This window comes from Macrosteles quadrilineatus, unplaced genomic scaffold (assembly GCF_028750875.1).
Source record: "Macrosteles quadrilineatus isolate MER2022 unplaced genomic scaffold, UCM_ALF_1.0 Scaffold_3__2_contigs__length_128488019, whole genome shotgun sequence".
NCBI classification, from domain to species: domain Eukaryota; kingdom Metazoa; phylum Arthropoda; class Insecta; order Hemiptera; family Cicadellidae; genus Macrosteles; species Macrosteles quadrilineatus.
Window position 1 is genome coordinate 55,578,138 of NW_026542596.1, and position 14,804 is coordinate 55,592,941.

The 14,804-nt window shown below is 33.2% G+C and overlaps 1 protein-coding gene across 1 annotated transcript in view; it reads left to right on the forward strand.

The window, feature by feature from the left end:
* Nucleotides 1–1,422: 1,422 nt before the first annotated feature.
* LOC128989220 (tyrosine-protein phosphatase non-receptor type 13-like) overlaps nt 1,423–14,804 on the forward strand; it is a 360,305-nt gene continuing 346,923 nt past the window's right edge. Inside the window, exon 1 of the mRNA XM_054411093.1 lies at nt 1,423–1,615. The gene's annotated coding sequence lies outside the window, so the exon portion shown is untranslated. The remainder of the gene's footprint in view (nt 1,616–14,804) is intronic.

A 14,804-nucleotide genomic window follows, 5' to 3' on the forward strand; every position in this document is an offset into this window, starting at 1 on the left:
AATAACTTTTTTAACTACCTTCTACTATTTATTGTATACCTTCAATAGATAGTATATAAATAATACAGCAAACATTACTATCTAGATAACATAATGTTGGATAATGTTATGTGAAATTATATAGTGTATAGCCCAATGCTTTTGTGTTGTCAGTGGACTCTTGTGAGGCCAAATGCTATATAAATACATCCACAGCTCTGCATAACAAATTCATGAAAACCAATCATAAACTTACAATCAGTTTATAATTTGCAGTTTAAGCGTGCGTTGCACGTTTTGCCTCTACTTCCACCGCAGCAAACCTGCAGACTAAGCGAATTTATTATATCGGATTGGATTTTCCCTATAATACATGTACCCCCCCAAAAAAGTCAAATTTAATCCCTTATTTAAATAACATTTGAATGAGTACTTAAATTTTCTGCAAAAGGGAGAGCTAAACTTTGCTTAGTGAAATGTTAGTATGAAAGAGATTCATTATCGATCTAAATATGTTTATATACAAGCAAACTACAACAGCTTATCTACTCTCCATAAGAAAAATGGGAATTCTAGCTTAACACGTTCCCTACCGACCTCACACTCCTCTGTACTGAGGGATGAGTATAGTTGGTAGCCTCATTACCAAACTTTTATCAACTTGTGTTAAAAACACAACCCCAATTCGATAACACTTTGACGCAGGTAAAGAGGCGGTTAAGATTTGTTTGACGCAGGTAAAGAGGTGGATAAGATATGTTTGACGCAGGTAAAAAGGTAGATAAGATATGTTTGACGCAGGTAAAGAGGTGGGTAAGATTTGTTTGAGGCAGGTAAAGATGTGGCTAAGATATGTTTGACTCAGGTAAAGAGGTAGCTAAGATATGTTTGACTCAGGTAAAGATGTGGCTAAGATATGTTTGACTCAGGTAAAGAGGTGGCTAAGATAATGTTTGACGCAGGTAAAGAGGTGGCTAAGATATGATCGAAGCAGGTAAAGAGGTGGCGCAGGTAAAGAGGTGGCGCAGGTAAAGAGGTGGTTAAGATTTGTTTGAGGCAGGTAAAGAGGTTGCTAAGATATGTTTGAGGCAGGTAAAGAGGTGGCTAAGATATGTTTGACGCAGGTGGGCCGAAAGAGGTGGCTAAGATATGATTGACGCAGGTGGGCCGAAAGAGGTGGCTAAGATATGTTTGACGCAGGTGGGCCGAAAGAGGTGGCTAAGATATATATCAGGGGAAAGTGCGATCAGGAGTTATTGAGGGCCAAGATGGTCCAGTCAATGATTCAGCCGGCTTTTAGAGTGATTGTGTAGGAGTGCACGTGGTTGGGGGTGGCGCAGGCGTGGGGACGGCTCGGGGGTGGCACGGAGGCGGCGGCGGCCCCCAAGTCAGTCGGCGTGATGCGCGCTCCGCCAGTTCACCTACCTTCGCACGCCACGGATGGCCTTACTCTTCTTCTTTCTCTCCCCTAACGTTTGTGGGGAGCCTTCGTATCTTCTGGTAGTTTAAGTGCCCGTAGCTACTGCCAGCGCGTGTGTTATGGTAGTATTTAATTAACAGTGCACATATTGCCTTAACGTTTTGTATTGGTGTTCAAATGTTTGTTGAAGTGCCACGAATCAATGGTGCATTTATGGTAAGTATTGTACAAGTGTATACAAATAAGTATTTTACTTCAGTGTAAAAATAAAGTTATATTAAAGATCGATTTATACACTTACTATAACGTAAAACAATAAAACAAAAGATGTATGTTTGCTTGTTTGAAGTTCAATCACGCATTAACTATTTTTCGGATTGGGTCGGATATTACTACTACTAACTATTATTCGGATATTATTTGTTGGATTGGGTTGAAATTTGGTATGATTATAGCTCACATTCCCGATTAACATATGGTATTCTTAACTCAAAGATCCTTTCGGTCTCTGCCCCAGTGGCTCTAGAATTTCCCATGTTAACCTACTGATTATACAAATTTAAAAGGAAGAACTTTGCCAGCTGTTACAACTACACAAGTTGGTTCTATGATTCAATAGCTTTAAAAGGTTATGTTTACCAACAGGGGGCATTACTATCAATTCTTTTGGCATTTATGACAACAGCTAATTTGATCCACGCAGCAACAAAAATCTGTGAGAACTTAATTTTTTTCTATCGTTTAGGTGCAGTGATATAACTTTATGGCTATGGTAGATGTGCTACTAAAGTAAATTAATAAATAAAAATAAAAAAATCCCAAAACGTGATCTCTTCCATTCTAAACGCAAAGCACGATTATAACTGTAATAAGCATCTTATACTTTATACCCCAATCCCGTACAAAGGACGGTACTCTGCTATTATATTATAATCATACATATTAAATGAAAAATACACATACGCATAAATAAGTACGCCTATATAAATGATAGTCAGAGCTATTATTTCAACATCAACTTGTTAAATTTCATGAACTCATTTTGTTTAACAACTAGTTTCTTATATTGTGCCGTAATCATATTGTTTTCATCAATATAAATACAATTATCTTATTTAAGTACATAATTATACATCAAATCCATTTAAAAAGGAATCTTTCGCTTTTCAACAATCCAACAGTAAAATATCATAAAACTACGTTTGAAACCCTCAAAATAAAATTTTTGCCAATGATTGTGTAATAGAAATAAATAATTGTGATTACAATGTTTTATAATTTATCAATCAGATACAGTAGTGCTTATAGCCAACTAACATGTTGTTGACTTGAATATTTAATATTTTGATAGTTTTATAACATATATATTGATGGTTTTTATAATATTGATGGTGGACAATTGTAATCAAATCATTACGTACTTTCTATTAAGTTGTATAAAAAAAACATTTTCACTCTCAGTTCTCAAACTTTGACCATTATACATTTTATTTTTTACCTTTGCGAGATTCATGTTATGTATAAATCAGGATTCATGTGACCAGCCAAAGAGTGACAGAATTTACAAAACGTGTATCTATGTTATGTAAGTTTTAAGCCTTCAGAAACTAATTTATAATTTAAATTTGCTCAAGAAAATCTTTAAAAAAAGTTAAATTTATTTTGAATGCCGGTAAGAATGAGACCTGTAGAATTTAAGCCATTCTTTGTCGTATTTTTAAAATAAAAACTAGAGTTAATTAGCCTAACAAATACTTATATAAATCCTAAAGTACCCATGAACTTTAGGGAACAGTACAAGTCACACCCCTATCAACCATATACTTAAAATGTTCGTCAATACGAGAAACCTTGCGCAAAACTATCCATTAGGCCCTATTTCATAAATTGCCCTTTAAGGTCATAATTCCTTTCTAAATGAAACTTCCCATATACCTAATATTAAACATACCTCAGCTGTACTTATTTGTTTATTATTCTTTAAATTTATTACACTATTAAAATCATGTGTGATTATTTTTTTGTATTACTGTATTCTGTTTTGTTTATTTCAGCTTAACTTAGCCAATCAATAGTTGTATTAATACTTATGAAGTCAAACGTGGTGAAGCCCATGGGTAACAGCTAGTTGATATGGGTAACTATGACTTGGATACACATTAATTAAACCTACATATTAATATGTGTTCATTATTAGCTGGAATTAAACCAATTATTGTATGCTTGACTACCAGTTATTCATGTTATGATTTATTATATCTTTTTTTATTCCTACCATAGAACTATTTATCAATCCAAAAACGCTGCGAAATATAGTTTTTGGCATGATAGAGTAGTTTCTTTAACAAATTTAGGCATCCATAAAAGAATATTTTAAGACAAATATTCTAACCTAAAACAATATTCGCAAATGAATTTAAAAGTATATCTTGACAAAAGTTGAAATAAAAATTATATTTAACCGTAGTAGTGATTACGTACAGAAAAGCTATTCTTTTATTGTCAACAAAATTATAAGTTAATACATCTATTATTACAAATTATGTAATATGGTGCAACAAAGTTGAACTATAAATCTAAATAATTACAATGGCATTAAGGTTTTAAAATAGGATTATTCAACCGTAATGAAGCATTTGTATCTTTGTTATGTAACGTTTGAATACAAATAATAAATCCACTTACATTTAATCCATACTATTATACAATTGAGATGCCTACCTCTTTTATCATGAAAATTACAAATAGACCAAATTAGTTTGGATTTAGCACAAAAATATTCTCTACGCTTATTTCCGAATCGATTTCAACATAAGTTTTCGGATAAACAATGTAGAGCATTGGGAGGTAATATTAATTAAGAGTAAATCTTTTTTCAAATGCTACTAATTTTAGACTACTAAGCAGTCGATCCAAGGTAGAGATTATATATCTGATAAAATTCATTATTTAACTATTTTTATAAGTGGATTTCGTTTCTGAGCTGTGTAACAATCTACCTACAAGTTAATATTCAAAGAGTTTTCCTTGTATCCGTTATTTAAAGAAAAGCTTCAAGCCACGTGGAGCAGTTTTAAATATTTTTAGAAAATAATTTAGTTAAGTGATTTTGGTTGATTTTCTTTAAATGCGATGTTCTGACTTTCTGAACAAGAATTGTCCTGCAAACTTTCGTAGATTAAGAATCACTTGTCGATGAAGGGACTTTTATTCGTGCCACAAACCGATTACGAAGACTAATGCAAAGCATTTCATATTGTTCTTCTACTCTAATCTATTCTCATTCCTATCTACTCTCATTATTTATACTATTTTTGTATGCCTATTTTGCTCCCGGTTTCTTCGAAGCTCCCTTCTCTGACATTACCATCAAACATTCTTTTTGAAAATATTTTATACATCACCTGTAAATAGAGAACTTATATTCATTATATATCTTTTGGTCCTCTTTGCTTTTTCCGTAAATACAATTTATTTTAGCTTATGACGATTAGATATTTATTTTGTTATTTAGTATGGTTTTTGGGTAAGTGAGAATTCTATTGTATTGTCGGGAAAAGTTAGGCAATATTTTCATAAACCTACTCACGTCTATCAAGTTTCAGATATTTTCTGTGGCTTTCATGGTTGCAATCGCTACAGTATCATTTTCTGTTAATCTTTTATTAAAAATACTATTATCCTATTAATTTATGAGATAGCGTCAAACGACGGCTTGTTTTTACATAGTTACACCGCGGAACACTGGAATGCTACTATCTTGGTATTTATAAACAAAACTGACATTAGGGGATACAGTTTTTTTTCAATGTATTGACATTTTTTGAACTGGTGACACATGCAAATGTCTACATTCAATATCAATGTCATGGGTTCGCGAACCGGTGCCACCCCTAAATTAAACAGTACAGTTCATTTAATTTCCCAATTCACCCTTTATTTTCCACGATAAGTTCCACGCACAGACACCAAAATCCATGTAGACAGGCAAATCAAAGGTTTCAATTAGCACACTAACCTCTTTTTAATTTTTATTCAGTTATGTTGTACATAAAAGCATATAATGTTGAAAAAAGATATTAAATCGTTTAATAATGAAATGGCATTTAATTCCAGCTGTCTGGGTGTGTAGATTTACTGTACGATACATGCTGAATGAACGGGATAAGCCCTCATCAGTTATTCTTTTGTTCGCGATCAAACGACGTACAAAACCATATGATACGTTTAGCTCCACAGCAATACGTTAATCCCTATCAGCTTATATTATGAGCTTAAGTGTATATATCTCAATTTATAAAAATTGACACTCTTTTGTCAAACACAATCAACGCTTCATTGTTATTCTGATCTATTGAAATAAAAGTTATTTGTGTTTATTTATAAACAGCAGCATTTAAAATTTGGCTAATCAATGAGTTTTGTTTGTAACAGTGATTTATGTCGAGATTCGTGTGGGATTTGTGTATTGTTCGTGATTTCAATTGTAAAACCAATATTCCATTGTTTTTGTGTACTGAGATATATTTTGGGAATTGACTTAATACTAAGTTATAAAGTAAAATATAACACCCCCGCCGCAGCAAACCTGCAGACTAAGCGATTTTCCATTCAACTGATTGGATTTCCAATTAAATCTATTTTAGTAGGTTTGCTGCCACAGGGAGGGTAATAAAGTGTGTTTTTAGTAAAATATCAATAGCTTACAAAAAAATATTAAGTTTGCCAAGTTTGATTAAAATATATCCATAATCAATCAAACTACGATAGTTTATTTATTCTCCTCAAGAATAAAATGGACTAAAAGAACAGTTTTTATCTCCGTAGCTATATTATTATAAAAGGACACTTCAATATACAAATTTTTTTAAGTCTTTAAAACGTTTTAGAGAGAAATTGAAAAACTTTATGTTTTGATGGTTAAAAATGAGGAAATCTCATTTAAACCCCACAAAATCCCCGTTATCAAGGTTCGATCATGCTGGTTCGTGAACTCTGTCTCGTGAAGTTTATTCCATTTTACACATTCAAGCCAAATGTCATCAAGATCGGACAAACATTAGGCCTACTCAAGTTATTGCGTTCACGGACGTATAAAAACATGTACTGACGTACATATATACAAATTTTGAACGAAAAGTGTTTTTGGCCTCTAGGGCCATCAAAATGAAAAAATATAAGAACCTGGGCCTAGGTCTACCGTGCCACCTACGGTAAAAGCCACTTCCCTGTAGGGAAATTCGCTTAAATTGCTTCTATCTTACTAATATTATAAATCTGAAAGTTTGTGAGTTTGTGTGTCTGTTTGTGTGTGTGTTTGTGTGTGTGTTTGTGTGTGTGTTTGTTGCTCAATCACGCATAAACTACTGGACGGATTGGGCTGAAATTTGGCATGATGATAGCTCACATTCCCGATTAACATTAAAGCATATTCTTATCTCAAAGACCCTTTCGGGCTCCGCCCCAGTGGCTCTGTAGTTCCCATGTTAATCTTATGATTTTTCATATTTAAAAGGAATTAATGAATCTTAACAGCTGTCTCAATTAAAAAAGTTGGTTCTGTTCTATGATGTTCAACAGCATAAAAGTTACAAGGATTACCAACAGGGTGCAGCACTATTATTTTTTTTTTTTAATTTATGACAACAGCTAATTTCCAACCAAAAGGTGAGTGAGCGTAGCGAACGAACTTCAACCTTGAGGCGAGTTAGCGTAGCGAACGAGCTAACCTGAAGGCAAGTGAGCGCAGCGAACGAGCTCCAACCTAAAGGTGAGTGAGCGTAGCGAACGAACTTCAACCAAGACGTGAATGAGCCATGCGAATACTTATGAAGCTAAACGGGGCGAAGCCCGCGGGTACAGCTAGTATCTAATATATATAAGTCTATATATATCTAATATATAAAATTCTCGTGTCACAGTGTTTGTCTGCAAACTCCTCCGGAACGACTTCACCGATCGTTATGAAATTTGGTGTGTAAATTCTGTAGGTATACGAATCGGTCGTAAACTATTTCCCGTTTCGAAATTCTTAAAAGGGCTCCGCCCCAGTGGCTCTGGAGTTTCCCATGTTAACCTTATGAGAAATGGAATTAATGAATCTTAACAGCTGTTTCAATTAAACAAGTTGGTTCTGTTCTATGATGTTCAATAGCATTAAAGTTACAAGGATTACCAACAGGGTGCGGCACTATTATTTCTTTTACATTTATGACAACAGCTAATTTGCAACCAAAAGGTGAGTGAGCGTAGCGAACGAACTTCAACCTGGAGGCGAGTTAGCGTAGCGAACGAGCTAACCTGAAGGCAAGTGAGCGCAGCGAACGAGCTCCAACCTAAAGGTGAGTGAGCGTAGCGAACGAGCTCCAACCCAAAGGTGAGTGAGCGTAGCGAACGAACTTCAACCAGGACGTGATTGAGCGATGCGAACGAGATCATCTTGAAAATTAAACGTAGCGGTACTTTCTTACCATCGGTCTGTCTTAGGGGAAACCTATAACTTAGGCGATACGAAGTTCGCCGGGTCAGCTAGTTTGCCATAAATGTAAGCTCGAATAATTCATATGCTACCAAACCCCTCAACACAAACGTGATTATAAACGTCTCATAAAATTTAAAATCTTGTTAGAACGGGTTTCAGCTTATGTTTTACTGTCTACTGAAACTTGATGAGATAAATCGCTGAAATCGAATGTAAAGCTGTAAAATAGTGATTCTAGTCGTGTTTAAGTACTTATAAAAGTCCTTACTGCAGGTTTCTGCAATATATTGCACATTGAGCTGTAAGTATGCCTAGGTGTCGTAGAACCTATACTTGTATCAGTCACTGAGAGGTAAGTAACAAGCTTTGGTGTGTGGTTGAGAGGCTTCGCATTCTACATGGAAGTTACACAGTGAGAACGCAGGGTATTCACTGGTAACTGTACGCTAGTGTCATCTTGCCCTACCAATTTATATGATGGGATATGTGTGTGTGTGTGTTTGAGTGGTCATATGTTGTTTGAAAAAAAAAAACACACTGCAAAACCTACCACAAGATACAGAAACGTTGTTGAGAGCGTCGGGGTTTTACTTTCTCTCCCTATAAATAGTATTTTTATGGAGAAAGTACTTATTGCTTTCGTAAAAATTTTCGAGTTTAAGTTTTGAGTGGATATATCCATTTTGGGTTCCCCTGAACCCCCAAAAAAGTGGTCTGCGCGCGCGTGTGTGTGTGTGTGTGTGTGTGTTTGTAACTGTTTGTGTGGATGTGAACAGAGCTACATACTGTACACCTGTAGTCTGACTTTTATGACATTTGGTATGTGGTATCCGTGGTATCTCCAGGAATTTTTTAATTGTTTAAAAACTTTGATTTTTAATGGGGATTTTCCCATAAAAACCTATAAAATAACGGAAAATCATATTTTCTCAAAAATGGCCTGAACGATTTTGATAAATATTTTGTATGTTGCCCTTTAAATTATGAACAAAATTGTAGAACTCTCATTCCTGTGAACATTGCGATTAAAAGGTTATTGTAAATTATGTTATTTTTGCATAAAAAACCCATAAAGTAACAAAAATCTGATTTTAGGATAAAAGCTTGTTATGATCAAAATTAATTTGTTATGGTCCTTGTAATTCTATCAAAATAGTGCAATCTCTCGTAGCTGTAACAATTACGGTTTAGAAGTTATTGCAACTTTTGTGATTTTTGCCTTTACCTGAAATATCATAGTTACTCCCATAGCTTACCGTTGATAAAGGTAGTTTACAAGCTTACGGGAGAAAGTATATATCAGTTTGCCGATGCCGTTTATTTTACATTAAACAGTTCGTAACAGGCTGAAGACGCAAAATTATATTCGAAGTGAACCGTTTCCTTACGTATACAGGTTCAACATTCACACAACATGTATTCCGATTCTGAAATGTGAGAAGTTTACTCATACGAAACGTACACCAGTGAAACTTAAAATATTTATTTAGTTGTTGCTAAACTTAATGAAACGAAAGAAACCCAATTCTGGATAGGTACAATTTTTAGTATTTTTGTCTTATTATTACAAAAGTTGACAGCTGTCTAAAAGTATAATAAAAAACACATGAAAACCATAATATTATCTAAATATAAAAAAAAAATACTTACGGGTAATTTTTAATAAAACAAAAGTTGTAAAATAACCAATACATTTAAGCAGCTTTCAAGGGAGAATGGTGTAGAACTAAAGTCCAAAGAGCAAACAAATAACTTAGTATTTAAAAAAAAACAGTCGCATCTAAAAAGGGTTATATAATGATGCAATTTGTCACAAGTTTTACTTGTAATATTTAGATGCAGCCCTATTTATGAGCAACATGTCAAACAAAATAGACACAGGGTAATGTGGAAGCATGTAGCATTGATACACCACAGGGTGAAATGATTGTTTAATTAAATTTGTGGCGAATGCTGTGTTTCTACGGGAATTGTATTTTGTCACTGAAAACAATATACTTTATTGTTCACAGGTATTGTTAGCTGTAAAATAATGAGCAAATGAGGTTCTTTTGAGCTCTAAAAATTGGTTTGGAAATGAATTGTAAAATTTTATGTTTACAGGGTGAAAATTTGAAAAACCCATTTTTACCCAATAAAACCCCTCATAAACCGCTGTTCCCACAGTCCGATCATGCTGGTTCGCGAACCCCTTTCGAAAAAATGTAGGTTTACATGTTTTTACTAGATTGAACCAAAATTGGATCATTTTTGCTCGAGTTATCGTGCTAACGGATACATATATACTGAAATAAATAACTATAAATAAATATATATATGAAATTGAACGGATGGTGTTTTTGGCCTCTAGGGACCTCAAAACGATAAAGTAAATCCGTCCCGGGTCCAGGTCTTAATAAGATATACGGTAATAGCTTATTCCCTATATCGGAAAATCGTTAAAAGGTGTTACAATGGAAATAGATTTAGACTAGTCAATCCGGTTATAATCATGCTTAACGGGAGATACAATACTAAAATATTGTGTAAAATTATAGATTACGCATAAAGATACCATTATTAAATGTTTTCATTCTATGTTCGACTAGAGAAACTACATAGCATCAGAGGAAACGAGTTAAGAAAAATATGCTCGTATTTAACAAGAGGATATACGTCGTGTTGTATTTAACGAGATTTAAGTCAGTATCTTAGCCTCACATTTAACCGCAAAGAAAAAACGCCCGTATTTCACAAGAGGCCGACATTGTATATTAGATTACGAGAGGAAATATGTGGCCTAAAAAAAAACACATCCTCATACTTAATGACAGGACATACTTTGTATTACATTTAACAAGGGAAAACAACGTAATATCGCACAAAGAGATCCAAGACGAACATATCTCATATTTAAAAGAAAATCCCTAACCTCAAACTTAACAAGGAAACACATTATGCAAAGACTCGTACACTGTTTCCTAAATTGTTCTGACAATATGCTGTGAATGTTCAGCCAACTTTTAGAACAGTCTGTCGCATTTTGAATGTACTTCATGAGACTTGCAGAGCTGCCTGAGTCTGAAGTGTTTATACATTTATACGGTGTTGCTTTACCAGAGGAATAATATTTACCATTTGAGGAGTACCATCGTCTCGGAACTGTTTGGGAGGAGTTGAGCTAAATATAGGGCCATTAAAATACGGTATGTATTTATGGCTATAAATATATATATAAAAAAACTACTTTTAGAAACTCGGTGGCATTGTGAATTTTTGAATAGTATATTGTTGTCATAATGTCTGTAACTTATTCGAGACCAATAATATCACTAAACCAGTAAAAACTTCGTTAAATCAAACCATGATTTTGCCAGACAAAATTCTCTACAGCAACTTAATAAGGATAAAATAATTAAAAGGTCTTTAATGAGCAAGCGTTTTTCAGATACATACTTATGCTTAAAAACTCTTGTCCTTAATAATAATAAATCCTTCTTAAAAAATGTTCTGTGGTTCGTTTGTACCAGTTCAGAAAAAATATAAAATTTAAGAAATAAACAAACAAAGGTATAGGGTTTATAAGTTCTTTATGGCAGTTGCGTAGTTCAAGTTTGAGTTTTACGTTTCATGTACAAAGGTAATTTCTTGTTTTTATATCATGATGGTAATGCGTAGTCGACTAAATAAAGAAATGTTACTTAGTCTTCACCGTCATATTTAACTTTTAAATAATTTAATTTATAATTTGAAAACATTTAGGAAAACGAATTAGTTTTTATAATGGTGAATTTCAAATTGGCTAAAGTATTATGCAAATGAAACTAAGGACTTAATTAAATATTGTTTATATTGACACTGTCCCATTAATTGTGTGTAAATAATAAATATTGATATTTGATTTGCTTCAAGTTTTAACGTGAGTGCTGTGACAGTATTTTTATTAACTGGTATTAAGTGAAAATGTTTAGAATTGTTTATGTGTTATTATGAAAGTTATATTAACAGTTTTCAGATTTACCACTATATTTATTGTCAAACAATTACCAGACTGTTCAACAAATAAAGTAGGAAAAGGTAATTTACTACATCTAAATTTTGTACCTTGCTCATTTACTAGTATGTATTTATTCTAGAAACATTGAATGGTTTTAAATGTTTAATTACAAGCTTAGGATACTTTTAAAGTTTTAAAGCTAAATGTTTTATGAAATTTTAAAACAAGTTTCATTTTAAGACTACATGCGTGTAAAACGCACTTGGGTCGAGATTTTATGACTCAATAAATCTCGAGCACAACTACCTTTTCAAAGGAGGGTCTGGTTTCCCTTTAACGATGTACCATGTTATAGCGTGTATGGCTTAATGTGTATTTTTTGCCGCCCAATGAATATTTGTCATTAGAGTAACCATTTTACACTACATAATGTTAGAGAGTAATTCAAACATAAAATTCTTTTAACCATGAAACTATCGATTTTATTATGATTTATCTTATTGTTTGTTTATTTTAATATGTTTTTATTTATTATTTTGTAACACTGGTATATAATCAGGTTTGGATATTTTTAATGTTTTCGACAAAACCTTCTAACCTACAGCTTTGAAATTACAAAAAATAATGAACTGTTAAAACTTTCAATCAGACGAAAAATATGCTTCAGATGATCTTATCGCTCACATTGATGTAAATACCTAAAATTCTGTTTAAGGGAAATGAAGTGTGACAAAAGTCACAATGTCCATACATATAAACATTTTATTGTTAAACTTTAAAACGCTTTTGTTGAATGGTTTTAGTTCAACATCAGTCGCAATGCTGTAAAACAACGCTTGGCTATCTTATAGATTCTAATAGTTTAAAACAGTTAAATTATAAATACGCCTTTCACAAAGTTCAATAAGCTACTTATTTTCATGGTTTTTAAAAGCAATTTACATTCTTTAGTCCTTAAAAAATCATAAACCTAGGTATAGATTTCCTTCTCTAACAATACATTGTAAGATCAGGGTGCTTACAGCAAATTCTGTTCTGAAATTGTGGAAAACATAACTGAAATAGACATAACGCATTTTTATATCTGCTTTCAAATCAATATTTTATCTGGCCATTAAATTAGAAGCATACTTGCAGTATGCAGTGTCAATGGTTTGTATCTACACAGGGCATTCTATTTTAGTTAAGTGATATTATAAATGTATTTTTCATATGACACCAACACATTCGAGACCATAAAGTATGTATGTATGTAGGTTCGGTTTTAATTACGACCTGATTAATCAACCGAGTTATAAATTTGTTATGTTGCTTCTGGTGGATTTGATTATTGTGTGTTTAATATCGATGGCTCGACATACATTTTACATATTTAGTTAATATTAAATCTACCTGCAATTACTAATTTAAAAATATTAATGTATTACTGGTTTCCTAAAATATTACAGTTTCATCCGATATTAACTGCTAAGTGTGGTATAAGAGCAACAAGTTAATTTTATACTTTTACTAGCCACTAGTTCAGAAATATATAATCCAACTAAACGCTGTTGTAAATAATTTATGAAATCGGTAATGTTGGTTTTATAAATTTCATAACCACCTGACAAAAACACAGAGTCCAGCGCACTCCTTCAAATTCACATTTTTCTTATTTGATTCTGTGAAAGATATTCTTGGTGTAAAAGCCATCCTCGTTGAACTATAATGGTGGTCTTACTATTTTACCTGCAGTCAATTTCTATTTAGTGTGTTCATGACTGCGAAACATTTTATGCAGGGCTGGTTTTAATTGTGAGAGGGAAAGACAAAGCACAAGAAAGCTAAGTAAATTTAATGAGATAAAAAAAACCACCCCACCACAGAAAAGCTGCAGACTAAGCAAATTTCGATTTGCCTGATTTGATTTTCACTTAAATCTACATTAAATAACATTAGCATTAACGAGAACCTAACTTTGCTGCTACAGGGAGGGAAATAAAGTGTGTTTTTTGGTAAAAAAATAATATCGTTGTGTAAAATAAATGAATTTGCCGAGTTTGATTAAAATACACCCATAAACAAGCAAACTATAAATAACAGTTCACTTATTCTCCATGCGAATAAAATGGTAGTTTTAAATTTCCATTTTCCCCGTAACCAATAACCGTATAAAAAGATTTTCAATATACTAAATTATTTAATTTTTAGACTCTTCAAGTTTTAGAGAGAAACTAGGACATTTTATGTTGGAATTTTATGAAAGTTTAACCACAGATGAACGAAATAAGAAAGTTAAAGTAGCTTCAGTTACAAAATAAAAATTTCTAAGTATGTGTAAAATCTAAAAGGTTTAAATTTACGGATGTCTGGATACTTGATAAGAGTTGCACATGACATCATTAAGTTTTGCAGTGTTTTAGGAATTTACCACTATCTACCTAGCGGTAGAGATTATTTGTTGTAAAACGTAAAAATTTACAGTGGTCTTCCTACCCTGGTAACCCAGAAGAGAAAATACCCATATCCTCCAGTCCTTTGCATTATTTTTCCAGTTTTGGATACACATGCACATAGGCCTAATGTTCCCGTCTTGAAGTATTTTTGACGTTTAGGTTGCAGTAATCCCTAGTGTCGGAAGTCCCTACTCTCTTTATGCGTCTGCAATGTTCCGTATATCGGCTAGGTGAACAGTGACTTATATAATTGAAACTCACGGGCCTCACTGCTAAACCATTCAATTACAACGCATTACTTAAGTAATTGCATAGCCATGTACACGTCTATATAGATGTATATTCATGTCCCCGGATGTTTATGATGTCCCGACATCCCCATGTGATGAGATCGTGATGGCTTACTCTCGTGTTTACGGTAGGATATAACAATGATTTCTACCCGATGTAGGACGTAACTTTTACGTACGGAATTCTTGGGAACATAGGGTACGAAACACAATGTGTTATGTG